The sequence below is a fragment of the Ipomoea triloba genome, chromosome 3 (assembly GCF_003576645.1).
Source record: "Ipomoea triloba cultivar NCNSP0323 chromosome 3, ASM357664v1".
Taxonomy (NCBI): domain Eukaryota; kingdom Viridiplantae; phylum Streptophyta; class Magnoliopsida; order Solanales; family Convolvulaceae; genus Ipomoea; species Ipomoea triloba.
In genome coordinates, this window is record NC_044918.1 from 14383928 (window position 1) to 14391939 (window position 8012).

An 8012-nucleotide genomic window follows, 5' to 3' on the forward strand; every position below is an offset into this window, starting at 1 on the left:
CCATTTTTCTTTCTTCGTACCGACAACAATGTTTCTCCTTCTTCCTATTAGGGAAGGAGCAATATATGTCACGTTTTGAAAATTGAGGGACAACATTTACACCACTAATAATTCAAGGGCGACATTGATAATTGACCTATTTGTGAGGGACATAAATTACAATTCTCGAAAAAAATGGTGACACGATTAAAAAAAAAAGTAAAAGCAAAGATTTTTTTTTTAAATTTTTTGTGGCTATTAAATATATTATGTGAATATTAACTTAGTATAATGTTTTGTTATTGAAACTTGATCGTTCTTTTAGTTTGGTAAAACTTTATTACGTATAAATTAAAAATTCTATTATGGACATTAAATGCAATGTTAAAGTTGTTTATTTGGTCAAGATTTGTTCACAATTCTCCTTTTTCTTCTTTTGCAAATCAGTAAATGTGGAGCGTTTGAAGCTGTTATATGTACTGTATTTGTGTCGACACTGTCCACGATTTGTTCGACATGTCCGACGTCAATAAAGTCAATGTTTTTGTTCATTTGACGTTGCTAATTAGGTACTCTAATTAAGCAGCGTATTAAATTGAAATTAATTGGAGGCAAATTAGGTGTTGAAAACAGTCTAGAGAGAACAAATTTTTCTTGTCCTAAGATAACAGATTGACGAAATAGTGAATGGATAAATTATTGTGGCTCGCGACTTTTAGGGTGAAAGAATCAGTATTTAATGTCCAAAAAAAGCTCACTATATTGCGTGTAACTCTCTTACACTACGACAGTCCAACTCTCACACTGTGACTGTCAAGACTCGATCTGTGAGCATAAATATAATATGTGCAGTCCAACTATTAGTTTAGGCTTTTAGTTGAGATGGAGCACATGCTTTAATTTGGTATCAAAACCATGCAAAAGATCATGGGTTCGAATTTCCGCGTCACCCATAAAAAGAGACTTCCACGTGTTGCTTGATTGGAATCCACCGCCGCACACGTACTTTTAGTTGAGATTTGGTATCAGAGCGCGTCACCCACAAAAAGAGACTTCCATGCCGCACACGTTGAGGGGCGTGTGAGCATAAATATAATATGTACAGTTGCGCCGCACACGTTGAGGGGGCGTGTGAGCATAAATATACGTTGAGGGGCGGCGTGTGAGCATAAATATACGTTGAGGGGCGTGTGAGCATAAATATAATATGTGCAGTAGTCCAACTATCAGCTTAGGCTTTTAGTTGAGATGGAGCACATGCTTTAATTCGATCATATATTCTTACTTGCAATCTACCATCTGAATACAAACTAAACTATCTGTATAAATAGAACACAGTTTTCTTGTAATATAGCACGTGATTATAAACAAAATGGTGCCACCCGTTGACTATTGGACATAGTATTAGATGTAACAAGTCATATGAGCAGTTAGGATGTTTGACTTTCCATACTGCTGTGTCTTTCATGGTCGAAGAGATACGAAAGGTGGCAAACATGTTGTTCTTGTTTGGTAGTTGAACATGCATCGATTTGAAATCCACCTTTGACGGATCTAATGACAGGCTTGCAATATAATGTTGTGTAATAAGGTTTGGTCTAAGAGTCTCTCATTAATTTCGAGATGATGTATTCAATAAATAAATGATTTACGTAACAAACTAGCTTGATTGATGTGAGTGGTCGTGTATTTTTGCCCTTTAAAAGAGGTCAATTGGGCTGCCCCGGTACAAATAGGGATTTAGTCTGAATATGATACATATAGGCTTAAAGATGTCTCCTACAGTTAGGGCCTACTAAACACGAGATATAAAGTTCAGATCATGATGCAATAACGCTGTTAGGAGAATTATTCTTGAATAGTCTTACACATACTAGGTTGGATTAGTTGTATCTTACACAATCAAATTGGAGTTTCTATGATTTCTGACACCAAAAAATGATTGAAAATCTATGATTATTTTTTTTACCACATGATAGATTTAGAAAAATGTCCATCAATATTATTGCCCACTCGTAAATATAATCGATAATACTAACTACCCTTTAAAAAGCTGTTCTTGAATGATGTCCTTTACTGAAGCTAAATTGAATTAGTTGTATCCCACACTACCGAAGTTAAAAATTTTCAAATTTCTACTTAGGGTTGTTTATGACTATTTTAGAGATTAAAAAAAAAAAAATTGACTCGCATGGTCGAATTAAGATTGGGTAAGCACATGAGAATTGACATGTTACTCCCCAGTGCTATACTTGTAGAATCAAGTTGGCATCCGGCTTATATAATAATTATTTAGTATCATCATAAAATAGAATAAAATGATGTGGTAATGGAAGTCCTTAATAACATGATTACCTGCTTAAGTGGCTTTTGAGTGGGCCCTATTTTGAGCATATTGTTAATTATTAATAAATAAAAAATTACTAAGCACCCTTATGCTCAGATGATATGTAATGATTTTTCTATATGGGAGATCATGAGATTGAGCCTTAGTACTTCAACAGAGATTATATGTGTGTGCACGTAACTTAAAAAGCCTACAAGCTAGCCTTACCTCTCCATTATATTGTATGACTTGACTTGTATCTCGTGAACCTAACTTCACTTTCTCATCCTCCCCTTTTCTTCACCAAAGCTATTCTCACTACATGCCCAAAAAGGCTTTATCTCCACGCTCAATTTGGAGTTGTCACGCACAATCTGTGTACAAATGTAGTACACATATGCAAATTAAAAGACCGAGAAACAATTACCATGGTAAAAATTTCTTTTCGTCTACTCCAAAAAATTAGTCTAAACAGTGTTTTATGAAACTTATGCGAGATCGTATATATCTTGTACTGTTTTACGTGTATTAATTAAGTAGGGTTTAGGAAGAATAGTGTTGTGGATAAATTGATTGAGTGAAATTGAATAGAGGTGGGGTAGATATGTAGATACATGTAGTTATTGACATTATAAATACAACAACTACTAGTCCTTTATATAGACTAAAAAGAAATGGGAATCTATTGGCTGTCATAAAGACAGAGGATGGAAGAGACCTTGGGGAAGAGGGTATAATAGTAGTTAGGGTAATGTCACCATCATTTTAAAGTTTCTTTCCAAAGAGATATAGTACTTGCACAATTTGCTGGCACGTAAGTTTTCACCTTAAGTCAAGTGCCCCATATATGTATATATATAAACGATTAAAGACAGCTCAGCTGGTTGCAGGGTTGAAATTTGTTGTAAGATCAGAGATCAAGGAACGAGGTTTACTAGCTGCAGTGTAGGAGCAATCTCTCAAAATGAGATGGCTCTTTGTATGCAATGAGCAAAACTGTCGATGGACACTATTGTATCTGCTTTAGATTTGTATTGTTTACTATATATGGAAACTCAAAGGATTTCTCATTCACTTTTGGATTGTATCCGATGCAAGCTAAGAGACACCAATGTTGATCGACACCTAGGTACCCAGTGTTACGTTGAAATCAAGTACTCAACTAAAACTTTTGTGTGAACGGGCACTTTTATGTCAATTAAGTTACACTTTAATTAATTTTGTGTAGTACAGTATGTGAACTTTTAATTACAAAAGATAAAATTATAAAATTATCACTTTGTAAATCTAAATCATGATATATGTTAATTTTCATATTTTACACTATAGTGCAAATGTTGTGTGAGATGAGATTGGAATAAAAACAAAGTGATGAGAGAATCATAATGAAGAATGGAATGCATTATGAATGATTAAATGCAACGCATTATGAATGTGATTTTGTCACATCAAGACCAAAACTATGGCTCTTTTGGAACCCTAAAACCTACTTTATTCCTTTTTGTAAGAAATATCTTTGCCCTTTTTCTAATCTCCTTTTCTTTGATGATGATAGTTAATTAAAAGCAAATCCATTTTATTGATTTTCTTCTAATCACTATCTAACAAAGGCATGCATGTTAGTTGTTTATTATTATATTATATTACATATTTTGTTTCAACATCCTAAAACACACCTTTTGCCTACTCTTAGTGTGTAGTTGGCTTTCTTTGTATTTTTTTTTATCTTAAACTTTATTCTTTTTATGTAACTCAATTTTTTTTATTGGTTCAGTGAGAACTTATGGTGCATTCCTTTAAAAGTTCGCAAGTTCGCATGGGAAGGTTGGTTCTCATTTGAACTCATGGAGTGAGGGAAGGGAATTGTCCCATTACCCCCTCTGATTTCACACCTGCTTTCCCCGTTGCCAATAGATACCTCTTCTTGCCAACATTTTCTCGGTCGAGTTCATTGAGCTATTAACCTATTACATATATGCATGGTATATAAAATAATATAGTTTTGATGGTAGCCCTAGTTAAGATGGTAAGAGGTCCACACTTGACACTTGTAACCACAAGGTCATCACGAATTTGAATTTTTGTCCCAATTTTAGCCGGCCAGCTATGACTAACTTAGGTTGGTTTACTTAAATAACCTAGTTTTCAGCTATGGGTGACAAGCTATATATATGGGTAACACTTCTGAGAGACCGTATCATGGATCTCAATCTATTAGACGGGTCGGATCTTTGACCTTATTAATTAAAGATCCAACCCGTCTCACGGATTGAGACTCGTGAGACGGTCTCACACAAGATTTTGCGTGTGTGTGTGTGTGTGTGTAACTACTTCAATTCGATCGCCATACGTTTTGGGACAGCATGCAAGAAGACAACATTCCTTATTCTTCTTAATAAGCGAAGATTAAGGAATTGAAGGGCGACAGATCATATCGAACGACTTTAATTTTATGCATGCATGTATTCCTTTTGTACACATATATCTATACATCTTTTCAACGTCTGATCTGATGGATCTTGAATTGTGTTCGATATACTTCTAATCTACTCCGATCCGTAACATAATAATCTTAATAATTTAACATGTAAGTAAGGCACCGTGATCATTCCGGTGTTCTCCTTCTGCTCGAGAAGGTGACCTAAGTCTCAGATCGAAAATTAATTAAAAAATGTAATGATATTTTCATAACTAACAATTATGCACTTAAAAAAACTTTGATAGTTCATTCATGAATAACTATTAGTGCATGCACATTAATACATTATAATAGATCTTGAGTGCACGGTTGGTTATCTGCAGATACATTACGAGTGTTATGTTTTTAAATTCATCGTCATAATTACAAAACAAAAGTGATACTGCATTTTTTTTTTAAAAATTTTCCTTAGTTTCCAATCCTTCATCATAATAGATTAGTTTGCACATGCTCATCACCACACATTTCCCACTTGGTGATTATTTGAGCAATTTATTAATTTCACCATTAATTTGCTGTAATCCTTTCAAAAGTCAGTTGTCATTTACTCATTTTGCACGATCTGCAGTAAAGATCAACTTAGTAGAGCCATACTTGATATAGAATATATAGATGGTCGGCATAAATTAATGATCTCCTTCAACCCCCTTATTATCAAAATTTTATTTTTCTTTTTTCTTTGGAAAACAGCTATCATTCTTATCATTACTTCAGTAGGGTCCTAACCAGCATGAGATTATATTCCATGCATGCATGAAGGTTAGGGTGTCGTCCAAATTAATTAATCATTATCAAGTTTTATTAATTTTTTTTTTTTTGAAAACATCAAGTTTTATTAATTAATTGATTATAAAAGCTTTAGCCAATTCAAATTAAAAGTGAACCTGTAATACACTAAGAGTGTGTTTGGTTGACATGTTTAGCTATCAGGAATGAGTATCAAAGTCATTATTATTGTTTGGTTGACAAGTTTTTAGAATACTACTATGAATTTTGATTACCCATTAATTTCAAAATCCATTCCTTAATAAAATAAGGGTTTCAGCTGCTCATGTTTTGAGAGACAAGATTGGAGTGCCTTTGGCTCGTGGGGATTGATTTGGTGTGTTTTGCTCCTGGGGCTTCGCCCTTCCTCATTCCAAAAAAATAAAAAATAAAAAATAAAAAAATAAAAAAATAAGGGTTTCATCCCCTTTGCCCTCTACTTCCCCAACTATTAATAATCATTCTCATTCCACCTTACTACCAAACATGCAAAATACTTTCACCAAAACCCAATACTATTACCAAGTATTTGATACATATTCCGATTCTGATTCGCATGTGCGAACCAAACACACCCTAAATATACAATTGTTATACCATGGACCATGGTTCATATTGCATTGTGAATCCTGATACAAAAATTCAGTACCTTCAGTTAACACATTCTGTACCTACAGTTAACAGCACATTTTCTGTACATGTATGTAAACAAATAACTTGATAATTGCTGACACATAATATGATAGCTACAAGTACAAAAACTTTCAACTGTAAAGACAGAATATGTCAACTACAGATATGGAATATAAAAATTATTTTTGAACCATGCCCTATAATGTAAGATAGACCCTGGTTCATGGTATAATTTGCCCACCCATACTGGTTGCAGGTTGTACAACTAGTAGGGTGAGCCCGTCTTTGCCCATGCTAGGGTCCCATACACCATTAATTAACTTTAGTCCTTTATAAACTCAGGTTGTTTGGGCCGCTCTTCCTCTCTTAGTCTTTGGTGTTGAGTTAGGACAAATTAAAAGTGAACATGTAATACATTAAATATAAACCTTCATTAAAAAAAAAAAATCCTTCAAAATATGACCTCTAATACACTAAAAATAAACCTCAGTTGCAGTGTACTGATGAAAATGAACATATATGTCAATACTTCACAATATAATAATTGTAATAATTGAATGTGTTAGACCTCACCAATGCCATTCAATATATTCCACCACGTTATATTTTGATCTTGGTCCATATGTATTTATGTAACTATGTAAGCACTTGAAGATAATTGTCATATATCTCAGTGGAGAATATATATATGTAACCTGTATATGACAAGGACATGGGTTGAAACCATAATGCGAAGAATCAAGATGGAATAATCACTGGAAAGTTGGATCGCCGTTCGTGGTTGTAGCCAAGGTGATGGCGATGGCCACCGCGATGGTGGTGGTGGACAGCCTCCCGTTGTTGAGGATAACTGACTCTATTACATTGTAATATCTGATCTGGTTATATATATTTTTTCAATTTGTTGAAGTACAAAAAGTCAATATAACCTTTATTGAGGCTGAATCTCATAATCTCCCAATTAATATTGCATTTACTAAGACTTATGAGTCTTTAGGAGAGTCATTACATGTCGTTTGATCACGAGAGTCACGTACAACAAATGAAAATGGGCATAGTATAGTTCAGGAATGTGGCCGACAAGGTGTCCATATGTCGTGCAGCCATCATCATAGGCAAAAATGAAAACAATCGAAACCGTTGGTTTTTGTTCAATTATTGTCGTGTTAATGATTCCTCTCTCAGCTTTAGGAAGAACCCGTCAAAAAGCTTGACGTAAATATCAGTGCTCTACACCAAACACCTTGCTATACCACACTCTTAACAGTTAGAGAGACTTACTAAATAGACTATTAATGACTTAATGTAATTATAGGATTAAAATATTAATTTTTTTTACTGAACCTAAAAATGCATTTTGGGGAGCACCACAAAACTATAAACCAACACCAACTTAAAATATCGACTCATAAATGACCAACCTAAGTTGTTGATAACTGGTCTGGGTTGAAACGGACCTAAATTTTGATCCATATTATAGTGGTGAAAATACTATATATCAAAACAAAAAGAAAGAGGAGATCAAGAAATGTGTTTGGAGTCAAGTAACTTGTAGCTTAATAGCATATTTATGAACACAAGACATTATTATAAAATGTAAAAAAGAAAAAAAAAAAAACTTGTTAAGAACTACCCAACAAAGTTTATCAAACTACTCCGTATATTATTAACTTAGTAACAAGGTTACAAATTCAACTCCAAGCTGCTAAAACCTATTGCATCAATTATGGGCTACTACCTCCTTGTGATCCTTTATGGGTTAGAGTCATAATACGAAATTTATCTAGTGCATACCGTCGAATAATGACGGCAAGTTTTCCATATCACTCC